The sequence below is a fragment of the Phalacrocorax aristotelis genome, chromosome 1, assembly GCF_949628215.1.
Source record: "Phalacrocorax aristotelis chromosome 1, bGulAri2.1, whole genome shotgun sequence".
Taxonomy (NCBI): domain Eukaryota; kingdom Metazoa; phylum Chordata; class Aves; order Suliformes; family Phalacrocoracidae; genus Phalacrocorax; species Phalacrocorax aristotelis.
This window is the reverse complement of record NC_134276.1, coordinates 28,412,002-28,439,924: the sequence shown is the minus strand read 5'-3', so window position 1 is coordinate 28,439,924 and position 27,923 is coordinate 28,412,002.

Below are 27,923 nucleotides of genomic sequence, written 5' to 3'. Positions count from 1 at the left end.
ATTGACTAAAAAATTCCATGGACACATGGAATCTGTATTCTTTTTAAATTCAATAGATTGCTCATGGCATACAATTTTTATATTTTCATTTAATAAATTAATTTGGAGGTTTATTGTTAACATTTAGTGAAGCGAAACAAGAAGTACCCTCCAGTCTTGCAATACTACTGAACTGAAGGTTGCCAGAGTGTGGTGTGAAGGCACCAGAACTCTTTCACGGTGGTAATTAATCTTTCCAGAATCAGAATTATTTTGAATCACACCACCAAACACAGGCACCACAGAGGACACAGAGCAGATTTCCCAGAAAGCCACGATCAAACACCTGTGGGGCCAGGCTTTTGAAACAAAGCAGTTTATTTTGGGGAAGAAAAAGATTTTATGTTTACTGGATATCAAAAGGATTGAAGGTTGTTCAGGTAAGAACTTTTCTGAACATTTTGAAAAAAAACCCCAGAATATTCTATTATGTAAATATTTACTCTGGCTTAGGATTTAGGTGTTGTAAATTTAAACTGCATCTCCACAGTGTGTTTAGTAATTATAACAGATTTCTTGGCTCTGATTTGTCCTTCAGTCTGATGGTTTGGATAAGTGTATGTTAATAAAAATATTTATTCTTTGGTACAAATGAACTTTAAAAAAGATATTTTAGGCTAAGTAATGATATGCTAGCTACACAATTACACATGCAGCTGTTTGCTGTTTTAAATGTCAGTCAGTCTGTAAACATCTCACTCTTTTCCACTATCAATTCGCAGATGGGGTTTTCAAGGAAAGATGGCCTGTTATATTGATCTGTAGTGGGATATGAAACACTGTGAAACAATGCTGTTACATGCAGAAGATGTAAATACAAGCAGTTATGTGAGATATCAAAAGAAAACAATAAATGGAAATCAGAAACATGATTATTACTTTGCAGGTTAACTTAGAAGAAAGGGATGAAATGTGAAGGCAGGCCAAAAAGCAAACACCAGAACACACCAGACTTAAATATTTTACTTAAGTAAAGTTCCAGTTAAAGGCCTGACAGAAGAATCAGACTTAAGCAGCAGTCAACTATAACACCATCCTTGCTGAGTAGATGGGGACCTGTCTCCCCACCACCACCACCTCAGTGAAATATAATTGTCCCAAGTGTTGAACTGGCCTTGAGCAACCAGAGAGATTTATGTGTGCTTGAGTCCGCAGCAAGTTTTCTCAAGCAGGGCTGCAACACTACTAAGTATCACATAGGCAGAATTTAGCTTAAGATGAGGAGGTGCTCCAGTAAGACCCTTACTGACCTGCTCAGGTGTGCTACCATTTATCCTGTAGGGCCCATGTTTTGTTAGTTGGCTCCCCTGTTAGCAATGGAAGGTTCCTTGCCTTTTCCTCTCCTGAATGCAAACCGGCATGGGTAAGGATGACAATGCTTAGACATTTCATATCAAACCCTAGTGGTTAGGGCTTTTAACAGGGCTCTGGAATCCAGCACAAACAGGAAAGGCAGCAAGCATCCCAAATTCCTGAATAACTTTTAGGTTTCTCCACCGAGTTGCCATATAAATCTGTAAGATGTCCTAAGAGGAAGTGGAACTGCGCCTCCAGGCATTGTTTACTGAATGCCTCTAGCGTATAAGGTCAGGATCAGATTGTTTCCCTCCTTGACCTATGATTTTTTATTTTATTTTTTTAAGTTATAGCTACAGAGAGGCAGAACAGAATGAGTAGCAACTGTACCAAGTCATTCCCAAAAACCTGCATACACAAACAGGTTCTGCAGTCTCTTCTCACATCCAAGGCTTTGGCTATGGGTGCTCAAGACCAGCTCTGGCACGGTGCGACTGTAACCTTGGGTCTGGCTGCTAGGCAAGAGCTGCATGAGAAAGTGCCAGGCAAAGACTCACTGGGGGCTTCCTCTGGGCTCAGATGCTGCATTTGGACTCAGACCTGCTTCACGGTCCTTCCCCATGCTAGAGCCTGTGCCCAGCCTTGTACCAAGCTGACCTGTGGTTGACTCGCCTTCCCACTTCCACAGATCTGCTCCACCACCACAGACTTGTCTGGCAATCAGGGCCATTGTCTGTTCCTGGTTGACATCACTAGACCTACTCTGCTCCTCTTGCTTGGGTACCATGGGACAGGGCCTTCATTTGAGGGCCACTGCCCTGCCTGCCTTGTCACCCATCAGCTCCAGGTCCACCTTCCCTTGCAGAGCAGCCCCTTTACTACAGCTCCCTGTCCTATGGTGGCCAAGGTACTCACCCACCTCATGAGAACTACGTAAATTATATGCTTTCAGACTGACATGGTCATAAGTCTCAGGGCCCCCATTTCCAGGGAAATGCCCTAAGCACTATGACCTCTACTCACAAAAAAATGACAGCAGGTAGCTCCCGTTCCTCCTTTGAAGAGGAAGTCTTAGGATAAAAGCATCAACTTTGGAGTGAGTTTGTGAACGAAATCCCTGACAAGCAAACGTATCTTTCCTGACAGAAAAATAGACACTCCTGCAAGGGATCCCATGCTACTTCTTCCCCTACCCCCACATGCTGTTGTTGTCCTAGTGGATCCCAGTATTGGTCCCAATTCCCCCATCCCATGTCTGTTGAGAAGACTATGCCCTCAGCCCATGGCCTCACTTGTTCAGTCATTTTACAAGTTTCACCACACTTAGGTATTCAGGACATCAGAGATCAAAGAGTTTTGGGAGAGATGAGGTTAACTATGTCTTTTTAGTAGGATGACTAGAGTCATACTAAACTAAACTAAAAGTTTTCTATGCCTGGGAGATAATGACAGCCACCTTCTCCTTTCTGTCTCTCAGAGAGTTAGAAAATTTTCACTGGAAGACAGTGAAAATATTGCCTTAGTGTAAAGCAGGTCTTGGCAACACTGAAATATTGCCATCGTATTTGTGACTGGTCACCACCCGCAAACCTGGCTTAGCTAGAAGAAAGGAAATTATACATGCGTGGCCAGCAGATTTTTAAACTCATTGTCTGTTAGCAGCTCAGGTGATATAGAGGGAAAGACTCTAACATAAAAACACATATCACCTATCTACTGAGTCAAAAGAAAAAGCAGAACTGGGCTTTACTACTTAAGGGACAAAGCAGTTCAAGAGCCCATATTCTCTGTGACCAGATCTGAACAGGGAAACTAATTTAATATCACAAGGTCAAAACTCACTGATCCTGTGTTTAAATGAGGGTCATATATGCAACAGTTTGCAGTCAGCAGAATCTGAGTTTATATAAAATAATTCCCCTGTGACCCTAAACCCTGTCAGGAAAGCATACACATAATCAGGATTTAAAGTGTTAAGAGATAAAGAAGGGATTTTTGTTATTATTGCCTTAATAACCACTGTTCTATGGATTTTATTTGGTTTGGCTTCCATTTCTTTTGACAGGCATTACATTTTAAGCATTTTTATTATTTTTTTTCTTTTTTAATGCACTGTTTTTCCAGTCAGCACAGCTGTGAAACCTGGGACACAAGAAAGAAGATGCTGCAACATTAGGAACAGGCAGGAAAGAAACTTATGCTCTGTGTCATTCATGACACTGCTGTCAAATCAAACTCTCCTGAAACTACCCTTTCACATCAAACCAGAGGAAGACTGGAATGATGCAAAAGAAGTGCAGTTCTCTTTGGCAGCCCTGATGAGAAGACACAGATTTGTTCATATATCCTGTCTAACCCTTTTCGGCTCCTCCCGCTGATGTAACCAAATTTCAAGGACTAAAAAAGACAAAAAAGGAAAAAACAATACATCAGTGTAAAAGTAGAATGTGTGCTTACTTTATATCTGCTAACAGAGAAAATACCCACCATTCTGGCTTTAATCTACAAAGGCAGCTGTGTGAGTAAGGCGACTTCAAACACTGCAAAAGAATAAAGACTTTTCATTGTTTTTCATATATGCTCCCCTCCCACATACTAAGTTAGCAAAAGGGTAGCAGCTAACAAGAAAATAGTCTTGCAGTAATAGGCAGCACAGAGATCTCCAGGCTGGACCCCCTGCTTTGTTTCACTGAAGTAAACAGAGACACTGCAATTCATACTGACTGAAGGGCTGGGTTTCGGTCGGGTCAGGTAGCTTAGGAATCTACATCACAACAAATTGCAGGTGAAGTTATGTTTCTTCCAGTATTAAATGTGAGATGAACCCATTTTGATTTACCTGGTTTGGGGAACCTTCTACATTTCAAGTAGGTGGAGAATGGGAAGCAGAGCTTTTGTAAGCTAAATTAGGTGTTCAGTGAGCTTCCTGAGAAATTAAGGTATAATTAAATTAAGCTTAGCTCTGCTTCATACTATTTGCAAATGATGTGGATAATGCAAATATGTACAAATGACCATTCCGTTGCACAATGCATGAGACATTGCTTCTCACACTTTCCCTGCGTTACATTGTGCTTAGTATATTGCCTCTTCGAATCAAAGAATCATTGAATCATTAAAGTTGGAAAAGACCTCTAGGATCATCAAGTACTACAGTCAACTTACTTTAACAGTAATGTCACATCATGCTCAGAACTAGAGAAATATAAAATTGTTTATCTCATAATGAACATTTGAATACGAATATTTATAAATAACGTCTGAAGAGTTCACAATGACCAAACATCTCTGGTAATAGCATGACACAATTGGAAGGAAACCTGTTTAAAGTAAAGTAGAAGTGAAACACATTATATCATAGAATCATAGAAACACAGAATACCGCATTGGAAGGGACCTCAAGGATCAACAGGTCCAACCTTTCTGTGCAAAGGCATGGTCTAGACAAGATGGCCCAGCACCCTGTCCAGCCAAACTTTAAAAGTGCCCCATGTTGGGGAATCCACCATTTCCCTGGGGAGATTATTCCAATGGCTGATTGTTCTCATTGTGAAAAATTTTCCTTTTGTGTCCAATTGTAATGTCCCCAGGAGTACCTTATACCCATAATCAGACATGTATCGTACTAATTTGTATTATAAATATTTGCATTGTGAATGTAATTTTTGCTGTTTGTCTTTAATAAATGAAGCATTCCACTGGTAATTTTTTTTTATGCTAAAATGAACCGTGTCAACATAAACATATGAAGCAATAACCACAATCATGTATCTTTTTCTTCAAGTTCCATTTTTACTTTAAAAACACGCCTCTGTACACACAAAGACACATGATGTCCTATTAACAGCTATAAGTTATGTTTGCCTCTATTTAATGAACTGTTGAATGTGATTTAATGATTACTAAATGAAAAGTAGAGGACTTCCAGTGATATACCACTGTCAACACATTCTGTCTCTCTGACATGTTTATATCATTGGTGATCATGCATACCCTGAAAATGAATAGTCTTATGTTCCTCTCTGGCACATAATTACTGATCTTACATGCAAAAATAACAGAAAAACTCAACACATAACAAGTAAAAAACCATAGGACTCATGCCAGTTCCTGCCACACCATGCTGTGCACCCCAGTTCCTTTTGCTTGTGTACCCAGTCATCAGCACTGCTGATTTCTTCTAAATTAAATTATGAAATATTTGACATGTGAAACATGAGCCTACTCTCTGTAATTAACTGAATTCCTTTATAAATTATAGATCTGGTCTGAAGTAGAAAGACATCAAATAGTTGAGGGTAGTAATGCATTTGTGTGGTTTATTAGATTGCTCGGTGTGTATTCACAAGAACACTGTCACAGCTAGAAAGACTCTGTTGAAATCAAAGGCAAATATGCATTTTTTTTCAAGTGAAATCAGCTTTAGGTCTAACATGGAAATTATTTCATACAGTGTTTTAATCAATCATCCTTCTACAAAAGGATTTTCAATCCTTAAAGGTGAAATTTGCACTCTTAAATCAATTTTTAAGTTCCTAGTGGAATATGAATTATTTTAACAGGAACTGAACTTTTGCAAATCATATCAGATTTGTAGAGTCTCAGTAGCTGAGAAATTAATTGATTTCTCTGAAAAATGTATTTGCAAAGAATTTATGGAGTATTTTGCTTTTACAAGTCTTGTGGTTTACATGGCTTTTAAAACCCCGGAAGATAACATGGAAGAGAACAAGCTGGTCTCACCCAGACTTCAGTGAGACAGCTCCATCACTTACAGTGAAATGCATCTGCTACATGCCAAAGCAGGAGGTGAACGAGGGTGGATTTTCTAAGTCCTTCATTGCTCAGCATTGGCCTTCCAGTTCTTCTGTCCCTTCCTGTCTAGTCAAGCATCTGCCACCAGAATAAACTCCACAGCTTTAATGAATCATGTGGTTTTTTGCATTATGTCCAAGATTTTAATCCTCAAGTTTTTGTCTTGATCCTCTCTGTATGCCTGTTCTTATTCCACCTTACTCTCTAACACGCTTTTGCTGCTCTTGTCTGACAAAGACTGTAAGATGCTTGGTCACAATGATGATGAAAATTAGAAAGGAGAGATCCTGGCATGTAAGGGTGCTGAATTTACAAAAAGCCAGAACAGCTACTATTAGAAAAAAAGAAAAAAGAAAAAAGAAAAGAAAGGGAAGAAGAAACAGCACAAAATGTTCCAGGATTTTGCTTTATTATATACTTGGGCCTAAACCAGCAGTCTGGTTTTTTAGTGCATAGCTATGCACCTAGCAGCAGTCAGAACGCAGTCAGTTAACAAATGCTATTGCCTTTTCTTTATGACTTCTGGTGTGATGCTCTCAAAGTCAAATGACAGTGGTGTGCGACCTCCATTCTGTGTGACCCTGGTTGCACATTCATGGCTATTTGGGCATGGCCTGGGGATGTAAGATCTGGTTACGTACGCAGCACCTTTCATTTCAGTGAGGAACACTAAAAGTTTTGGGAGCAGATCTAAGCATTTTTTTTTTCTTGTAATATTTGTAAGTACAAATATTCATAAAATCATCTCAAAAACTGAAAAAAAATTTCTCATGTCAGAATACCTTGTTCAAAATCTTTGCAGTTCTTGTTTTAATGTTGTTTTGGTTTTTTTTTCTCTGGAAACAGCATTTTCATTTGAAGATTGACCAAGATTTTATTTTACTTTACGTTTTACTGTACTTTTTAAGAAGAAAGGAGCCTGAAATATCTAGTAGTGCATCGAAATAAAAATCATGGAAAACATCTGATATAAAACTAAATGTCTTCTTTTTTCATTTTTCCAGTTTGATTATGAAAATAGAAGACAACCCTGTGATTCAGACAGCTATGGATTCTGTTTACCAGGAGAGAGCAGGGAAGCAAATGTTTTGCATGGCTGTGCAAGAAATAGGAATCACAGAACAAAGCTTTGTGTCTTGAATTATGTGTAATGTGTCCTGGAACTCCTTCGTCATCAGCTGACCATCTGACCCATGAAATTTCACAGAACAAGATAAGCAAAGTGATTTTGCAAATTGTAAAACTCCCCACTCCCCATATTTTGACTTACTGAGGGAAGAATGGATTTTTTTTTTAAATACTGAATTATTAACAAATCAGTAGACATTGTGACCAAAGTCTCATTAAGATTATTAATTTTGCATTGAATGTATATGGAGCCAGAAACTGCACTCTTTGGTAATATCTGGTTTGAATCACTATTCTGAATTTAGACACCATGGAAATCACAGAAATCCATTTTATGTACTGTCATGAATAAGTTGAGTATGGTCTTTAGTTTCTTGAAGTTATGCCCCCTATAAACAGAAGTGTACTTGGGCTTCCTTAATCTGGCTGAAATGGAAATGAGTGTAATATCTAGTAAAACAAGTGCTATATAGTGAGATCTGAATCTTGCTTTGAAACAAACTTTGATTTAAAACATCTTAGTGAGAAATGGGTGTTTAAACAAACACACCCCAGCATAAGAAAAAGAATCTGTAAATAGCCTGTAGAAATAAAATCTATATATATAAATAGAAATCCTATGTAATGCTTTACACAAATATTTCTTTGAGAATAGTTGTACTGAATGGCTGATGAAAGTTTGTATTTCATGATTTACTGCCTGGCTGTTGTTAAACTCCATACATGTGGTTACAGCAGACCTTTCATCTCCTCTATCTTATATCGTGAAGGTACAGTCCAGTGTTTATTCTGGATATATAGTATTATTAAACATTTTTTACATATAGTCCAAACATCCCATGGAAGATAATCTTTTTAGATTGTGGTAGGTCATTTTGCTGCTACATGTTGTGATTCAGACTTATATATGACAGATGTGAAACAGTGTGTGGGGATGCACTGGGATTGCAAGGAAGTAATCCTTGTCATAATGTATCCCATGGAAGGTTCCGTGTGGCTTCAGAAATTGCCAGGAAACAGTTATCTTTACAACCCTGGGGTTTGGGATTTTTTTTTTTTTTGCTTTGTGAGGGTTTTTTTGTTTGGTTTTTTTTTGTTTTTTTTAAGTGAGAGTAGGAGAGAATTTTCCTACTTTACCTTTTTTTTAGAAATAACCTGTCTTTTCAGGACAGAGTATTGATAAAAATGAAGTTAAAATTTTCACAGGTGTTTTTCTTTGGTCTTTGTTCCCTCTGTGTTCTAAAATATGCATTTTAGCATTGATCTCAAGGAGTGCTTAATCAGATGATGTATGTGTTCTTTTGAATATTGGCTCTTCGGTAATTTAATTAAAAAACAGTACTCAGTTTTTATGTATTAGAAGCAACTCAGATCATAGAGAACTCCTGTAAGGTAGTGTGGTCCATCTAGAAAAGTCAGTAAAATCCAGAGAAACTGGCCATCTAAATATGGATATTTTCTTTCTTCAATGTAAAATTGAAGATACTGGTAACTACTTCAGTAAAATTTCCAGATGCATAAACAAGAAGTACAAGAGAAATGGAGCTGTAGTGCAATTACAAGATCTATATTTCATCTGTGAAAAGAGCTGCTGAGAGTGGGCTGCTGTGTATTTAGTTACCAGGGAAGCGTGGTGAAAAAAAGCACAGAAAAGAATATATATGAGGTTAAAAAAAAACCATTGTGCCATAAGAATGATCACTGGAAGAAATGACTATGGACTGTAACGCAGTTGAAAGAGATCGCTTTGTACTTGTCAGGCTCAAATAAGTAATACATAAAGCAGAAATTACATGGCAAATATCTGATGTTTATTCAAGTGCATAGTGATGTTTTCAGTAGTTTCTGCTACACAAATAATTTCTCTGGGCCTTACATACATTCCATTTTAGTCTGCATATTTGTTACAAAGTGGCATTAACTTCTTTGTATAGCTTAATTGTATCCCACCTTTGTAGTGCCATTATCCTGATCACCTCTAAGTCTATGATCACTTCAGAAGTGGAACAGCTGTGTTTTGTTTGAGGCCTCTGGAAAATGAGGGGTTGTGGGTATGGTCTATCAAAAGCTAGAGCATATTCCATATGTAGAAGCAGCCTTAAAAATGGTCTTGCAATTATCTTAAAAGAAGCAGCTTGTTAAAAAGAGGCAAAAAGAAGTTTTAATTTTTAACCTTAATTTGCAATACATTTTATTAAAGCTGAGGTTAATTGACTTAAAAGGTGTGCTCCACCAGGGTTTGGGGGAAGGGGAGAGACATTTATGTTACAGATGAGATTCCTCTTGTCTTATGACAAATCTAATAGGTATAATTTTTACCTGAATTTTGTAGAATGAAGAACAGTGTGCTTAAAGCTGAAAATCTGAAACCCCTGTAATGTTAATTATTTATGAGAGCTACTACTTTAAACTTTGTTAATCATAAAATCATAGAATCATAAAATACCAGGTTGGAAGGGACCTCAGGGATCATCAGGTCCAACCCCTCTGGGCAAAAGCATGGTCTAGACAAGATGGCCCAGCACCCTGGACAGACGAATCTTAAAAATGTCCAGTGTTGGGGAATCCACCACTTCCCTGGGGAGATTATTCCAATGGGTGACTGTCCTCACTGTGAAAAATTTCCCTCTGGTGTCCAATTGGAATCTCCCCAAGAGCAACTTGTGTCCATTCCCCCTTGTCCTCTCCATGGGACTCCTTGTAAAAAGGGAGTCTCCGTCTTCTTTGTAGCCACCCTTTGAATACTGGAACATGGCAATAAGATCTCCCCATAGCCTCCTTTTCTCAAGGCTGAACAAACCCAGTTCTCCCAGCCTATCTTCGTATGTCAGGCTTACCAGTTCTTTGACCACCTTTGCCCTTCTTGGGACCCCTTCCAGCCTGTCCACATCTTTTTTGCATAGCAGGGACCAGAACTGTACACAGCACTCCAGGTGTGGCCTGACATGCTCCGAGCACAGTGGGCAAATGACTTCTTTCTCTCTGCTGGTGGTGCCCTTCTTGATGCAACCCAGCATCCTGTTGGCTTTCTTTGCCGCAGCAGCACACTGTTCGCTCATATTAAGCTTTCTGTCCACCAGGACCCCCAGGTCCCTTCCCACAGAGCTGCTCCCCAGCCGGTTAGATCCCAATCCGTGCTGCACTCCTAGATTATGCTTTCCCAGGTGCAAGACCTTACAGTTCTCCTTGTTGAACTTCATAAGGTCCTTGTTAGCCCACTCTTCCAGCCTATCGAGATCTTCCTGAAAGGTGGCTCTCCCTTCTGACGTGTTCACTTCCCCACTCAGTGGGGAATTCATCAGGGTACACTTGATCCCATCATCCAGATCACTTATGAAGATAGTAAACAGCACTGGGCCACATATCAGTCCCTGGGGGACTCAACTTGTGAAAGGAACAATTTACCACGACCCTCTGGGTGCAGTCTATCGGCCAGTTCCCCACACACTGCACAAACCAGTTGTCTAGAAGGTTAAATATGGGTTCTAAAAATAAACGACTCACTTTCCATTCTGAACATTGTCTCTAACTGTTATATTTTTGCTCCTTTCTGAGTACAAATACTGCAAGGGATATTTGAACTGGCATCAGTCAAATGCTTTATTACAATAAAAGGTAACAAACAACAGCAACTTATATTTCCACAATACAGGTCTGAATATATTACTATATTTAAGCTCAGTATTTTTTACATTTATATAAACCTGATCTCTTTAACATTAAAAAATTAATTCCTAGAAATGGCTAATAGAGTCATTCTCTCAGATTAGCACTTTGAAGTGTATGGAAGGAAAAACCCATTGGGAGTTTTGCCTACTCATCTCATAAATTCTACTTTGTCTGCAACTTTTATAAACTCATAAATTTTGTATTACTCTCTCCTCCCCAAGTCAAAGTGGGAAAATATGTAGCATATGCCCATCCGAGTGACTTGATTTTTATGCAGTGTGTCATATGTAATAATGGACAGCTATAAATAAATTAGTTTTGAAAGAAATCTGCATGAAGCTAAGGGCCAGATCCAAAAAAGGACTTACGTGCCTTAAGAAACACTTGGCAGAATTTAGGCCCTTAGTGATACTGAGAACTGGTAAGCAGCATCTGCTTAACCCTACAGATGCTTAAAAACTATCTTATTGTCTATTTTTGAACATTACATTTCACAAGATACTGTAGCCTGCTTCTGTATATCCTCAGAGTCGTTCCAATTAGACTTAATGGCTGTGCCATTAAGTGCTTAACTCATGCTGACTACTGAACCCTTCAAGCTAGGAAAATAACCCATGCTTCTCTTTCAGGGCAAGCACCTGAATCAGAGGTTAATGTTCCCTCATGCTCTCTTATCTGCCCCAAGCCAGGTTTTCAAGTAGTGTCTCATTTTCAGAGAAAAGTGAGAAAAATGCTCCTGTGCCAGGTAGCCTGACGAGGAGATCAGTTGGTGAGGAGGAAAGAAAAGTGGACTAAAAATATCTCAGATAGCAAAGGGAATCCAAGCTGCTCTGCCCATCTTGTCTGAGTGCAAAAACACTTGAGCTACTGTTGAAAAGGCAGCTGTGACATTTCAGATTGGGTTTTAAAAGAGTGACCTTTGATTCATTTGAAAAGGGAAGGAGTGCGCTTTAAGTGCCACAAGAAAGGTCCAAGGGTGAATTCAAAGGCAAATACAATGTTTCCTTACAGTCCTGACTACCACATGTTGGGCAGGAAGATTGGTGGCTCACCTGCCTGTTCTAAGGCAGGCAGATCCAATTATCTGTAAAGTGCACCAAAACGCCAATGTAGTTACAAGATCCTACTTTATTGGTTAGGAACCTTCATGTTTTTGGCATTGGAAAGAGCATTTTGGTTTTCCACTCCCTTTTCATCTAGGTTCTAATGGTAAGAGTTGATTCAGAGCTTTGTCTTAGTTCACCTAGGGTCTGCTCTTTAACAGAAACTGTGAAATCAGTGTGCAGTTTCATGTTAACCCTTCTTCTCAATGGCGCTTTTTCTTCCTTGGTCACGCTGACACCTCAAAGAACATTCTGCTTCTGTTGGATTTTAATAATAATGTAAGCGCAAGACATTTGAGGTGCTGTTTTTTGAGGACTTTTATTCAGGCTCCCAATTCTTCCAGTGCCTAACAGTCTTCAGAAGTAACAGTGAATGTGTACAAGACAGCTGTACCATTTCCAAAGGAAATAAACACAGATACAAGTATGCAAAAAATGAGCTCTTCTATTATGTTTTTGTTGCAGTTTGTCTATCTAAAGTCCTTGACAAACAGAACTACATGCCAGATGACTTCAAAAGGGCCCCTTGTCACAACAAAAGATTTACCAGGAACAAATCAACTTGATTTCAAAGTGCTTTTCCCCACCTTACTCTCTTGTACTGCTGCACGAATGGAGTTCTCTCCAGCTTCCATATGAGTTTTCACAAGCCAAATTCATTCAAGAAAAATATACAAATTATGTGAATCAAACCACTGGTTCCATTCTGCCCGTCCAATATGCGTTACAGCAGATTAAATATTTCATCTAAGCCAGTAACTGAAGGCTGGATAGCAGCAAAATGCAGAAAAAGCCAGCAGAAACATGGTAGGTTATATAGTGCTGGGAAGCATCAACTCTGCAGTATGCATAAAAGGAGAAATAGATTGTAAGATATGTGTTGGACTTAGCATTGGTAAGGTGTACTTATGTTGATGGGAGGGTAACAATCATCTCACCTACATTTGGACAAAATTACTTGCAGCATACATACCTGACTTAACATAATGTTTCCAATACAGAGAAATAGGATCAGGAAGAGTGCTGGTTGTCTGAGCTGTTTTAAACTTCTAATTTAGAATGAAATTACTGCTCCCCCTTTGGCTATACAGGGAATTCAGGAAATTTAGGAAAATTACCCAAGATTTCAATATCTACTTCACAGACATTTAAAACCAAGTGACTCTGCACCCATCTGTACAAGAGAGATGCCCAAATCCCAGCCTGAGCACACCACACCCATGAACACCAGACTACTTAGCATGAGAAAAGACGCATAAAATATCTGAACTAAAAATCTTTATCTAGTCAGAAATGTATCTTTGTGTAAATCCAATTTAAAGCCCTTTTTCAAACTGTGTGGAAGCAACAATTAGATGATGAAAATAAGAACTTTCACTGCTGAAGTGGACATAATTAATAATTTCATTTCCTTTCTTCCTCACCTCTGTTGCCACTTTATATGAATATTACAATAAATCAATCCCAGAAGTATTTTTAAAGCAGTTCATTATTTCTTAAGTATTCGGCCTAGCAAACATCTGGATGGCAGGGAGCATTTCACAAAGCACTACAGATACAAAGGTGATAATAGATGATGACAGATGAGTATGAAGAATGTAATTCTGATATTTGAATTACCTCTAAAGTGTGAGTGCCTTTCGCTGATGCTGGACTGCTATGTGGTAAAGTCAATGAGATAAATTAATTTCTGACTGCTGATAAAGGCTTACTGCAAACCTGAGCAATATTATACAAAATCATTACAGACTGTCTCATAATACACAACACAAATGCATATATATGAACATGCTATGCAAATTTATTCAAAAAAAGACAAAACTATAATGCATTTTCCTAAAGCAGTCATCACTTGCCCATTCAAAAACAATTGATTAATTCAGAGTGCTAGTTCACAAATACAGAATGCTGATCGCTTTACAGATAAAATGAAAATACACCCAAGTAAAAGAAAATAGTTTATTGGGCAGTTTCCCATTAAGCCTCACTTTGCTGCACTTGGGAATGGTTGAGCCAAGCACTATATTTAAATATTAAGGTTTCCTGGATTCAAATTTTAGAAGATAAGGTAGCCTTACAGCTCTGTGATCAAATATAGCCAGCTCTCTACAGTTCATTGAGTTAGAACATTGGAAGATTTAATTTTGACTGTAGTTCATGGAGATTAAACTGATGTAGTTGGATATATATGTATGTATCCATATATATGTGTTTATATATCAGCTGGGGAATTAGAGTTTTCTGTGATGGGAATGATTAGAAGACTGACAGGTTGGAGTAGTTTTGAACTCGAAAATAAACCTTTGCAAGACTGAAATTCATTAACACACTCTATGCTAGTAGTTCTCACTGCTTTTCAGTCATTACTGCTATGTGATCAGAAGTCAGCCCTTACCAATCAAATCCTACAGCACTTTGGGGCTAATCCCATATTGTTAGCACTGATGGCAACAGCCCCTGATGGTCTTAGTTCCTGAGGTCAAGGTGATTGTTAACACTGATGGCTACAGCCCTTGATGTTGCTGGTCTCAGTTGCTGAGGTCAAGGTGATCAGATTCACAAGCACGTCAATAAGAGAAGCCAGAACTGAAGTCAGTAAGTGCATAGGTGGGTGCTTAGCTCCACTCCCCCTCTCAAATTTGCGATCTTGTTCCCTTGTAAGAGATTTGACTTTCTAGAGTGTTCCCAGCCTTTGGCCTCTACCCTGGACTATGTGCTGCACCATATTTGGGGCAGGAGCAAAATGAATAACTTTCCCAGGTAACAACAGATGCCTCATTCTGATGTGGACTGTTTCATTCACATTGCTTAGTTGCTGCTGCTCTTTTAAAAAAACAGGCATTGTTTTTTCCCCCATCTATCATGCTGTGCTTTTTCAGTGTCTAATAGCTGATCATCAGCAAGTCGTAATTCTCAGGTGTCTCCTTACAACCTGTGCTCATGTTTTCAAGGTCCTTACTGTTATCCCAGGCTTAAAATGTACATCTTAATAAATAAACCCTGGTATCAAGGTCTCCCTCCCACAGCAATTTCTTATATCAAGTTGGTAACAAGCCTAAAAGTCTGGGACTGGAGTCTTGCACAATTAGCATAAAGCACAGTTAGCATAAGGTCTGTTGCTAGAATAACAAAACTGGTTTTGCTAGCTTGTACAGTTATGTTATATTAGTGTCCTTGTCTTTGGTTTCAAAACAAGCTAATACTATTCACTGATGATACCAAGCTGGGAAGAGTAGCTGATACACCAGAAGGCTCTGCTGCCATTCAGCGAGACCTGGACAGGCTGGAGAGCTGGGCCGAGGGGAACCTGATGAAATTCAACAAGAGCAAGTGCAAGTTCCTGCACCTGGGGAGGAACAACCCCATGCACTGACCTGCTGGAAAGCAGCTCTGTTGAGAAGGACCTTGGAGTGCTGGTGGACAACAAGCTGACCATGAGCCAGCAATGTGCCCTTGTAGACAAGAAAGCCAATGGTATCCATACCCTGGGCTGCATTAGAAGGAATGTGGCCAGCAGATCGAGGGAGGTTATTCTCCCCCTCTGCTCTGCCCTAGTGAGACCACTAGTTAGTGGAGTACTGTGTCCAGTTTTGGTCCCCCAGTTTAAGAAGGATGTGGAACTGCTTGAGCAAGTCCAGAGGAGAGCTACGAAGATGATCAGGGGACTGGAGCATCTCCCTTATGAGGAAAGGCTGAGAGACTTGGGTTTGTTTAGCCTGAAGAAGAGAAGATTGAGGGGGGAATCTCATCAGTACTTACAAATATCTAAAGGGTGGGTGTCAAGAGGATGGAGCCAGACTCTTTTCAGTGGTGCTCAACAACAGGACAAGGAGCAATGGGCACAAGTTGGAACACAGGAAACTCCACCTAAACATGAGAAAAAACTTCTTTCCTGTGAGGTTGTCAGAGCAGCAGAACAGGCTGCCCAGGGAGGCTGTGGAGTCTCCTTCCCTGGAGAGATTAAAAATCTACTGGGATGTGTTCCTATGCACCCTGCTCTAGGTGTGCCTGCTCAAGCAGGGGGGTTGGACAAGATGATCTCCAGAGGTCCCTTCAAACCTCTACCATTCTGTGATTCTGTGGTTAAAGTCTGAGCAGTCTTGTACATTTACGGGTACAACAGGCCTCTGTCGTAGCTGCACAATTAATGTAAAGGGAGTTGTCCTATCCCTGCTTATTGTGCTCCTTTACCATCCAGGATTAATAACAGAGTAAAGGTAAAATGGCTAAACTGGTTTTCAATACCTAGGCAGTTGTTCTTCTGTAGTGTGTACTACACAGGCTTGTTTTTTTGGAATAGCCTGGCTGCAGTAATTCAGTGAATTTTCCGTGGGGGAAATAATTATTTTCTTTCCATTCCACATTTTCTGAGAAACATAATGCTGGAAGGATAAGATTATTTGTGAAAAGGAGGAGATAGATAGAACTGGGATTTTCACAAATAGGCCTACTGTATATCCAAGTACCCAAGAATATAGTTTTAAGCTTTTATCATCTGTAGAATCAGTTGGGACATAAGGTAAGGGTTTTGTGTATTATAAGAGGTTTGGGGTATTCATTATCCTAGTCAGATCTGAGGCATATGTGGGCAAATAAACTCTGTGGAACAAACAGTAAACTCTGAGGATGAGATAAAGCAGTAAAACATTTCTAAGCTGGCAGGTTGGTTCATTTGTATCAAGAAAAGGGACCTCTAGAATGTGACAAATTAATGATGATGTTCAGAGACTGCTGAATTACCTCCCAAGCTCGTTCCTGCCTGTCTGTTAGGAAATCTGTTCTGTTGCTATTGTCTGGAAATGTATTACCTTTATGTCACAAATAGATTTGTTTGAGAATGCTTCAGGTGGATTGAATAGGCCTTCAAGGTCAACTAGAACAATCCTATAAAATGGATGATATACATATGACGGATATATCTGAATGGCAGTCATTAGTCATCAAGCTTCCCCACTGCAATGTTCTTTACAGCTTCCTTTTTCATATAAGGGAGTATCTGTGTTCACTTCTATGAAATACCATTGGGTAGTTGTGTCTTGATAGGTTGTTAATGCTAAACCTATTCTAACAGAACTTCATTAAAGACCATATTCTGCATCTTTACTTAAAAGCAAACACAATGGCAATTCTGTTACTTGCCCACTAAGGGGTATAAGTCATCATGTCTGAATAGGTCCTTTTTTAATCAAATATGACATTTTAGTTTGATGTGCAATTTATTCACATGGTTTAGAAAATACATGTTACAGTATAACCAGAACTTGGTAGGGTAGCCCAAAAGTAAAGCTAAATAAGAAAAAAAAAAAAGAAGTATACTGCTCAAAAGTCTTTCTTCTTATCCCAGAAGTGGGTGGACTGGAAAATATTATAAATTTAAAAAAATAAGTGAAGTGTTACTTTTTAATGAGTATAAATAAAATCCTTAAAATCACTTTCAATCACCTAAATGGAAGATTTCATAAGAAACTCTTGTCAAATAAGAAAGCACAAAAGAATATTTTTAAAGGTTTTATATACAACAGTCATACACACTTAAAAATAGCCTGAAATACATAATACTAAAGAAAATACAGTGCAGTCAATGTAATAAATGTTTTGATGTAAATTCTACATCATTACATTACAAAGCACAAAATACTAAATAATGGATTTGACATTAAATCACAACCTTAAATTCCATCGGGGGAAAAGAATAAAAAGAATTGTGAGAATAAATGCTGTCATATATAAACTGAAGAATAAGATCTGTTATAGTTCTTTGTATAAGGGATTCAAACCATAAAAAATAAAGTGAAATTTGTTCTAAAACAGAGATATATATTTAACTTACTATTCATAGAAACAAAGTTGGATGGGGTTTTTAGTTTTATTTTTAATTTCAAACAGATTCCCATTATATCCTGATTCGCAGGAACAGTTCATATCAATCTCACAATGTCAGGCTGGAAGAGGGACTTAATTAGTTCATTTAGGCATTTGATAAATGCATTTTTCTGAACATACTTATGTTTGAAAATTAAAAAAAAAAAAAAGAATTAAAAATTCAGGAAAGATACCATACTATTTGTTTGAAAATGCAATTATTTCTTGTCATTGTAAATCATTATTTTTTATGGTTCCTAGAAAAATTCTTCTTTTCCTACCCCAACTTCCAGGATTCATAGAATCATAGAATATTTCAGTTGGAAGGGACCTACGAGAATCACGAACCACACACAGGGCAACCTAAAGTTAAACCACATATCTAAGAGCATTGTCCAAATGCTTCTTGAATACTGACAGGCTTGGGGCCATGACCACTTCCTTGGGGAGCTTGTTCCAGTGCTCGACCACCCTTTTAGTGAAGAACTTTTTCCTAATGTCCAATGTGAAGTTCCCTTAATGCAGCTTTAAGCCATTCCCTCACATCCTATCATTGGACACCAGAGAGAATAGATCAGCACCTCTCCCTCTGCTCCTCCTCATGAGGAAGTTGTAGAAATCAATGAGGTCACCCCTCAATCTCCTCCTCTTTAAGCTGAGCAAACAAAGCATCCTCAGCTGCTGCTCATCCATCTTGCCCTATAGTACTTTCACTATCTTTGTTGCCCTTCTTTGGACACTTTCTAAGATTTTTATATCCTTCTTATATTGTGGAGTCCAAAATGCATACAGTACTCAAGGTGAGGCTGCACAAATGTTCAGTATAGTGGGATAATCACTTCTTCCAACTGGTTAGGTATACTGTACTAATGCACCCCAGGATACAGTTGGCCCTTTTGGCCACCAAGGCACATTGTTGACTCACATTGAGCTTACCATCAACAAAAACCTCTCTTTCTGCAGGGCTGCAATCCAGCCTTTTGTCCCCAAATGTATGCAGACATCAAGGATTACACCATCCCAGGTGCAGAGTCTGGCATTTGTCCTTGTTAAACTTCATGCAGTTGGTGATTGCCCAGTGCTGTAATCTATCAGGGACTCTCTGTAAGGACTCCCTTGAGAGAGTCAATGGGTCCTCCCAATGTAACTCACTTAGTGTGCATTCAACTCCCATGTCCAGGACATTGATAAAAACGTTGAAGAGAACTGGCCCTAAAATAGGCCCCTGAGGAACAGCACTAGTGACTGGCTGCCAGCCTGATGTTCCCCCATTTACTACAACTTTTGAACCCGATCCTTCAGCTAATTGTTCACACAATGTATTGTGTACATGTCTAGCTGTATGCTGGACATTGTGTCCAGAAGGATATTGTGAAAGACAGTATCAAAAGCTTTGCTAAAATAAAAATTAAAAAAACCCACATCCATTGCCTTCCCTTCATCCATTAGGCAGAAAACCTTGTGTATTGCATTTGTGTGACAAGGTTTTGATAGTGGAGGGACTACAGGGGTGGCTTCTGTGAGAAGATGCTAGAAGTTTCCCCTATGTCCAATAGAACCAATGCCAGAGAGCTCCAAGACAAACACACCATTGACCAAGCCAATTGGTGACGGTGGTAGCACCTCTGTGATATCATATTTAAGAAGGGAAAAAAAAACATCTACATAACTGCGGCTGAAGAAAGTAGTGAGAATATGTAAAAGAAACAATTCTGCAGACACCAAGGTCAGTGAAGAAGGAGGGGGAGAAGGTGCTCCAGGTACCAGAGCAGAGATTCCCCTGCAGCCTCTGGTGAACACCATGGGGAGACAGGCTGTGCCCCTGCAGCCCATGGAGGTTAATGGTGGAGAAGATATCTCTCTACAACCATTGGAGGACCCCACACCAGAGAAGGCGCATGTGCCCAAAGGAGGCTGTGACCCCTTGAGAAGCCTGGGCTGGAGCAGGCTCCTGGGAGGAGCCACACTGGAGCAGGTTTGCTGGCAGGGCTTGTGACCCCATGGGGCACCCACACTGGAGCAGTCTGTTCCTGAAGGGCTGCACCCTGTGGGAGGGACCCATGCTGGAGTAGTTTGTGAAGACCTTCAGCCAGTGGGAAGGACTCAGGTTGGAGAATTTCATGGAGGACTGTGTCCTGTGGGAGGGACCCTACGCTGGAGCAGGCGAAGAATGTGTGGAGTCCTTCCCCTGAGGAAGAAGGAGCAGCAGAGACATGTGATGAATGAACTGCAACGCCTATTCCTCATTTTTCTGTGCTGCTGGCAGGGAGGAGGTAGAGAAAATTGAGAGTGAAGTTGAGCCTGGAGAAAAAGGGAGGGGTGGGGGAAGGTGTTTTCAAGATTTTATTTTATTTATTTATTACCCTACCCTGATTTTGATTGGTATTAAATTTAATTAGTTAATTAAATGCATTAAACTAATTTCCCCAAGTCAAGTCTGGTTTGCCCGTGACAGTAACTGGTGAGTGATGTCTCCCTGTCCTTATCTCGACCCCTGAGCTTTTCATTATATTTTCTCTCCTGTGTCCAGCTGAGGAGGAGGACTGCTAGAGCAGCTTTGGTGGGCACCTGGCATCCAGCCAAGGTCATCTCACCACACCTTGTCATAAAAGTAAATTAAGCTAGTAAGGCATGACTTTCCCTTCATAAACCCATGTTGGCTTTGACCAATGACTGCATCGTCTTTCAAATGTTTTTCAATAACTCCCAGAATAATCTTCTCCATAATTTTACCAGGCACCAAAGTGAGACTGACAGGCTTATAATTAACAGAGTCTCCTTTCTTGCTCTGCGGAAAACTGGAATAATATTTCCTAGCTTCCAGTCAACTGGGACTTCTCCAGATTCCCAAGACCACAGTTCTCACAGTAGCATCACCCAACTCTTTCAGTACCCTAGGATGACTCCCACAGACTTAAGTGCATTCAGCTGCAGCAGCACATTCCTCATTATATCAAAAAAGCACTTGAGAGAAAAGCTGGCAATATCAGACTCAGGTTATTTAAGCTTTTTAAGGTCTTAAAGTGCAGGCCACTGGCACAGAAATGCACTCTGCTACTGCCATAAGAAATTATTTGGGTAAGTCATATTCTCAGTCTATGTCTCTGTTTCCTCTATCCCTTCTTTTCTTCTTCACTTGATAAAGCCTGCAGGTCAAGGATCATCCCTCCCAGTGCATGCTGACAGTATGGCCCTGTGAGATCTGCACTCAAGAGAGTATGTCTTGGGCACAGATAAAGGTAATTTGAGACAGAGTATTTTTTAAAAAGGTTATTTCTTTCTGTCACTTCAAGTTATTCCTATTATCTCACTCATCTTTTACTTACTTCTTGAATCTGGTGATGCTTAGGAGAAAGAGAAGAAACTGGAGTCATGACAGAGGTAGCTCTTAACAACACAACTCTATTCAACAACATAAAATCAATCTAACTTTTCTTAAACGAACCTTTTCTAATTCCTAGTCATTAGTGATGAGACTCCCAGAGTACAACAAGGTAGGGAACCTTGAAATCTGGTTGGATGCCAGGCCAGAACATTCAAGATAAAGGCTCATCCATTGTGAAAACCAATTCAAAATTCCTCACAGCTATGCAATTGCACAATATCTGAAGGAGAAAAAGCTCATATAGGCAAATGCCCCAGGATATGTCTTGTCTGGCTGGATTCTCTTATCCTTGTTCCTGTGAAACTAGTAGAAAGGAATTAATGGCACAGTGGTCTCACAGAGAGATTGCTTTCATCACCTTGGATGGGAGTGAATTACCAACTCTCACTAATCAGCCAAGTCAAAATCACAAGACAAAATGACTGGAAGTGTGTCTTTGAGTATCTGCAGGTCATGACTCATGCACAGAATATGGAAGATTCTCAAGCTCTCAGAGCTATCACCCACAGCTCGTGTAGCTATTGCCCCAGACTAAGGGAATGATATCTTAGTTTGTCTTCCCAAGTAACTGTTACGTGTGAGTGAGCCCTGCTTTCCTGGAGACGGCTGAACACCTGCCTGCCCATGGGAAGCAGTGAATGAATTCCTTGTTTTGCTTTGCTTGTGTGCACGGCTTTTGCTTTACCTATTAAACTGTCTTTATCTTGACCCACAAGTTTTCTCACTTTTACTCTTCTGATTCTCTCCCCCATCCCACTGCAGCTGGGTCGTACTTAGACTGGGACTCAACTACAACACCTTGGAAGAGGAAAATGAAGTATTTCATGTCAAAGGGAGGGAAGAGAGCTCCAGAATGCAAAGAAAAAAACAAATAGACAGTTATTTAGTTGTTCTGAAAAAACAATTCAGAGCATTTGTTATTGTTCTCTTCTTTGTCCTCTCTCCTCATAGAGTAGAAGTTGTTCTGGGAAGTTCTCAGTCTCTTCCACTGGCAGATACTGGAGACTGTTTAGAGAAAAGACATTCCTAGAGCAGCAGTTTGCTGAGGGCCACAAACAGGCCACGTGTGGCAGGGGCAATCCACATAATTTACATATTATCAAATTAGATTGATGGAGATGAGGATACTCACAAGTTCAGGTGAAAATCACTTCTCCCTATGCATGCCAAAAGTGATTAATAGAATATTATCTCAGAAACTGTTCCTATTCCTTTTTCCAGTGTGATAACGATAATCGTAATTTTTCTGTTTCTCTTTTTATACTATCTTGCAGTAGGTTCCTTTATTTCCCTTTTTGGGCAGAACTTCACTTCTACCAACCTCTTTTGAAAGAATTACCCTTGTCTAAAGACACAAAAATACCATGAGGTGTATGAAATCTTTATTTGTAAATGTCATTAGTTCCAAATTAAAACATTAAATATTAGAAAGCTGTTCTAGCTGTGGTACTTTATCTGATCTTGCCTAGGAAACTGGAAGATTCTACTCCTATCCCAACCTGAAATATTTATTTTCCTAATTGTAGTATTATAAAGTTGCTGATAATACAGGTACTCCAGGTATTCCAGTCCAGCCCATCAGGATATGCCTAAACCATTTATGAGAGGAGTCTGTCTAACACTCAGTGATAGAGATTCCCCAGACTCACCAAACAATCTATACTCCTTCTGTGCTATCTTTAGAATATCTTTTCCTTTGCATCACCTGCATTTTTTTCTGATGAAAGTGAAAATCTAAATATAAGTAATGTTTCACATTCCCCCAATATTTGTCTGAGTAGGTAGGTATCACAAATACAGGTCTCCTTGTAGGCACCAAAGAACAACAGACGCTCAGCATGTCTTTAAATCAACCCATGCTATGTTCAAGCTTGGGTGACACAGATTTCACTACCGATTCATAACCAAACAAATAAATGGTTTGGATTTTTACTTTATTAGGAGTAAAAAATCACTCAACATATCTAAAAGTAAGCCACCCCTACTGATGTACTGAAATATTGAAAGATATCCGTAATTGTACACAGGCAGTTTTGGAAGTGTTGACTAAGGCACATATCTTATTAATACTGTATTTTTACTCCTGGGAAGTTATTGGATAGTGCAAAAGCTGGTGATAACTAGGGCATCTGATATGGGTATTGCTCAACCCTTTTTTGTGGAAATATTTATTTGAATAATTGATTATTTAAAAACTAAATTATCATACTTTGAATAATTTAGAAATCCTCACGTTATAAATAATATGTTTGCTATTGTACCACCAGCTTTTTGGCATGTACACTGGCAGGAAAGTTCTTACAGCTGAGAAGAACTTATGATACTCTGTCTCAATTTATGCTGTGTTTCCATTCAGACTGCCTGGTGGATCTCATTGATAACAACAGCACCTAGCTTGTATGCAGAATTGTCTTTCGAAGCACATGTATCAATTTCATTAGATATTTAAATACACACATTTGAACAAAACCAAGGGATTCTATCCCAAGTGTGCAGAAAGTGAGTCATCATTCCTTTTCTATTCTGGCTTCATAATGATAGACCATTGGCAAACAAAGATTTAAGTGGTTCTCCTTGCATGGGGAGGTCCAGAACACTAACATTAATGAAAGTCTTTGCCGTGCTAGGAGTTGCCCGATGCCTAGCATAGGCTGTTCAGTGAAGGGGTTGCTTGCTCATTTTCAGTGAGGTATTGGGAATTCCTGTAAATGTCAGCTGCAATGACTGTTTAGGTCTGTAATTGTGTGAGTCCTGAAATTACTTTTGAATAGCTTAAGCTGACAAAAGCAGCATTTTTCTCTAAATGAAGTGTTAGTTTAAAACACAGACAAAGAAATGAAGAGTTGTTTAGCTCAGCATCTGACAGAACTGTGCTTATGAGGTTGCTGTAAACATTTTCTTTTCAGAGACATGGAGAAGCTCTGAGTGTACTCTTATACTAAGGCATTATTTATGTGTGTGTTTCAGTTCTGCTGATGACAACAGGATGCAAATATATATATACACAGGGTGCCTCAATGTGTGAATGGGATCTTTGAGTAGGTTTCAGAAACTCAGTGGCAATGGCCAACATTTATGCATGCAGCAGACACAGCATAGGAGAAAAGGCTGTACTTGCACTCCACTGCTCATATGTTTTGATTCCAGCCTAGAAAACCCTGCCCTTGGCTGTACTGGGTCAGCAAAACCAGAATTTCACCTGGAGAATACAAGGGAGATGCTGGGCACACCCTTCCAAACCTTGACCTAAAATGAAAATTATTATTCTATGTTTATTTGTTAATGGATGGGAAAGTCATTATGACAGATATTATTTTCTATCAGTCAGATCATTAGTAGATGTCCTAAAAGTTATACGCTATAAAACCCTCCTAGAAATTTGGTAATCTTTCATTTCTTCGTACCCCAATAGACATAAGAATATTGTATTTATACAAGAAATTGTGTACATGTTCTATGAATGACTTGTCTTTTTGTAAATTAATTTAATATTTCTCTCTTTCTCACTGCACATTTTTCAACTATCCCAATAACCAATGCCTACTAAGTAGTGTGTTTTGCACTATAAAGAATAATCTTTCTTTCTAAGAGATAAAACAGCAGTATTACTACAATTTCCATGCCGTTTTACACCAAGACTTATGACTGTATTTTAAGGCAATATGGACACAACATGCTGAAAATTGATTTTTGGGTAAATATAGTAGTCATTTTCTGGCTCTAGGCCATCACTAGACAATCTTCTGAGCTCCAGCCTCTTCAAAAGAATCTTTTTTAATTATCAACTTTACATAAAAGTGATGGTGCATTTCCAGTGAGTGAACTGTTTCTCAGAAAGGAGCTGACCTAAATTCATATTCTTCTTTTCAGGATGTAAAATGATGATTTAAAATTAAAAAAAAAAAGTAATTTCTTTCAAGTGAATTGATTTTTTTCTTTTTTCCCCCAAAAGGAAAATTTTAAATGAAACCCAGTCATCTTGTTGCTTTTCAGTGTCAAGAAGCTTGTCTTGTCCGTGACAGTAATCATGTTGACTTACTTGCTTTTTGTTTCCTTGATCCCTTCTCAGTACTTTTCAAATACTGTACCTCACACAACACATGTATAAGAAAGTTATATTTTTAAGAGCATGATTCCACACTACCTCAGGATTGTCCTCATCATTCTGCTCACTTGCACAGTTGAAAACCATTCATTTATATAACCTATATATATATATCTGCATTTTACAAAATGTGTGAAGTTACCTGGTAGACCTAGAGAGGAAAATCAAGCCCTTGGCTTCAGTGCCATTTCAATAGAGTTTTACACTATTTTTCTTCCAGATTTTATATAAAGTATACCTCCTAGGACTATTGGTTCTAAGCAAAAAACCAAATAAGGCATATTTTCAAACTTGATCATTACCTTTCTTAAAAATGCAAATCCAATGCTGTGTATTGATATGGACCTAGATCTAATGAAGTATTCAGGCTTCTTGGAAAGGTTTAGGCAGACTGTATGTCATGGTTCCCACCCTACTCCTACTAAGTTGTCGTTAGGTGTTTATTTCCAAAGATCCATGTCAATTTAAAATGGTGCCACCTTACACCAATTTTCATATTCCCTTTCCTAGGTATAGCTGTTGCCACAGCTCTGCTGGGGAAACATACAATTAGGCAAAAAAAAAAAAAGGAAGCTGTTTTCAGCATGTCTGGTGCATGTTAGAAAATACTTCTATACAGCCCTTGATATGAACAAAGCTATAGAGCTGGAAATCTCCAAAGGGTGATAAATGAGGAGCAGTTTGGGTAGGTAAAGGTCTCTCGGCATGATCTGGAAGACAGCATCTGTCCATGCTATTCTGAGCCCTCCAGCCATGATTCTCATATGGACAAATTATGACTCTCTAAGTATTTGCTGGATTCAGATTCTAATTAACCTCCCAGCACTGTTGGCTTAGCACAGTCATCACCTGTGGGATGTTCTGAATTGAGTAGCACAGTCTGGACTTCATTTACGTCAGGATTTGGCCTAGGTCATTGTATTTGAAGAACTGAAGGAAGAGGATAAATGGGTACATTGTCAAATGCAAATCAACTCAGTGCTCAGTTGCCCTCATTATTTTAAAATCCTTTGACTAGAATTCATTTAGTCATGGCATAGAAGCCTTTGGTCTGCTTATGCTTTCCTTACTTCATAAACTGTCCCACTGACACTTACGGAGAAGTGTGTAGCATGAAATCTCTCATTACAACTTGTCCTTAGGACTGTTCCAGGTTCTGGAAGGCATGAATGACAGAACGTGATCCCCATTAATGCAACAGATCAAAATGAGACAAATCCATCTAAAAAGTCTATTCTTCATATTCAGATAAATGGACTTTATCTAACTGAGAAGTCTTCCAATAACATACTATAGAGGATAGAGTAATTCAATCTCCTGGGTTCTTTTTTCTTCTTGTCTAAAATTATGTCTTCCAGAGACCTCACCTCCTCTGTTTCATTACAGCATTTAGTATGTTTTTGGAAAGTAATAAATAAATACTAAAATAAATCTCAATACAGAGCTTAGCATGAGTCTCATGGACTGAATAGAACAATTTACCATGAAGCGTGTTTCCCCATGTGGGGTGTATGCCTGAACCCATCTGACTGGAGGTGCAAGGTTGGTTAAGGAGATTTTGATAAGAAGGAAGATTCACAGCCTGACTATGTAAGCATGATTTGTAAACTAGCTGTTGAGCCTGCAGAGAGGCTTCAGTGAGCAGAGGAATAAACTAATAAAATCTGAATACTTGTAGTCTGAAACAGCTAGTTACCCCAAGCCATAGCAAGTACAGCTGTGGAAGGCAGGGGTGTGATGATTTTTGTGTAGGATGACTATGTATTAAAAGGGAGTGAGATCCCAAGGGTAGGCCATGCTCCAGTGCATGATTTGATCAGTAATAATCCAGCATTTACTGATCACTATGTTGCCTAATTAAGGTAACTTAACTGGTAAATTGAATAGGTGTCCTAAGGGCCTATGTTTCTGGATGATGGGAAATATGACCCTTAGAGAGAAGATGACTGTGAAGTCTTGAGTTTGCTCAGGAAGTTCTCTCACTTTGTGAGCAAAGTTGTTTTTTCTTCACTTGATCCCCACCAGCCTTGTCTAACACAGTGTTAACCATCCTGAGCTAATCTGTTTAATTCTGAACATATTGGGAAACGAGCATATGCGGCTCACTGCCTAACTTTATTTTGAGCACGAGGGAACATTTTAAGCACATGCCTACTTATCCTGTTTTAAAGAAATTAGGAGATCTAGGATTCTGTGCAACACAAGATTTTGTAATCTAGGGTAAACAGCTAAATTCAAATTCCTTTCTTGTTTATTCCTACATACCTAGCGAATAAGTTCCCTGAAGTGAATAGGATAATCCTGGTGTAAATACAAAGAGAAGCATGCTTCTTTAGTTCTTGTAAATACTCCCTTTCAAAAAATACTTTTAAAGTGTAGAGCTGATTGAACTTTGAATGCTAAAATGTTTTCATTATGGCACAAACAGAGTCTTTGAAACAGGCTTTTTAATTTTTTCTCTGTAATGTTCAAAATTACTCTGTGGGAAGTAGCTCCTTAAAAACCCCCTAAACAAAACAAA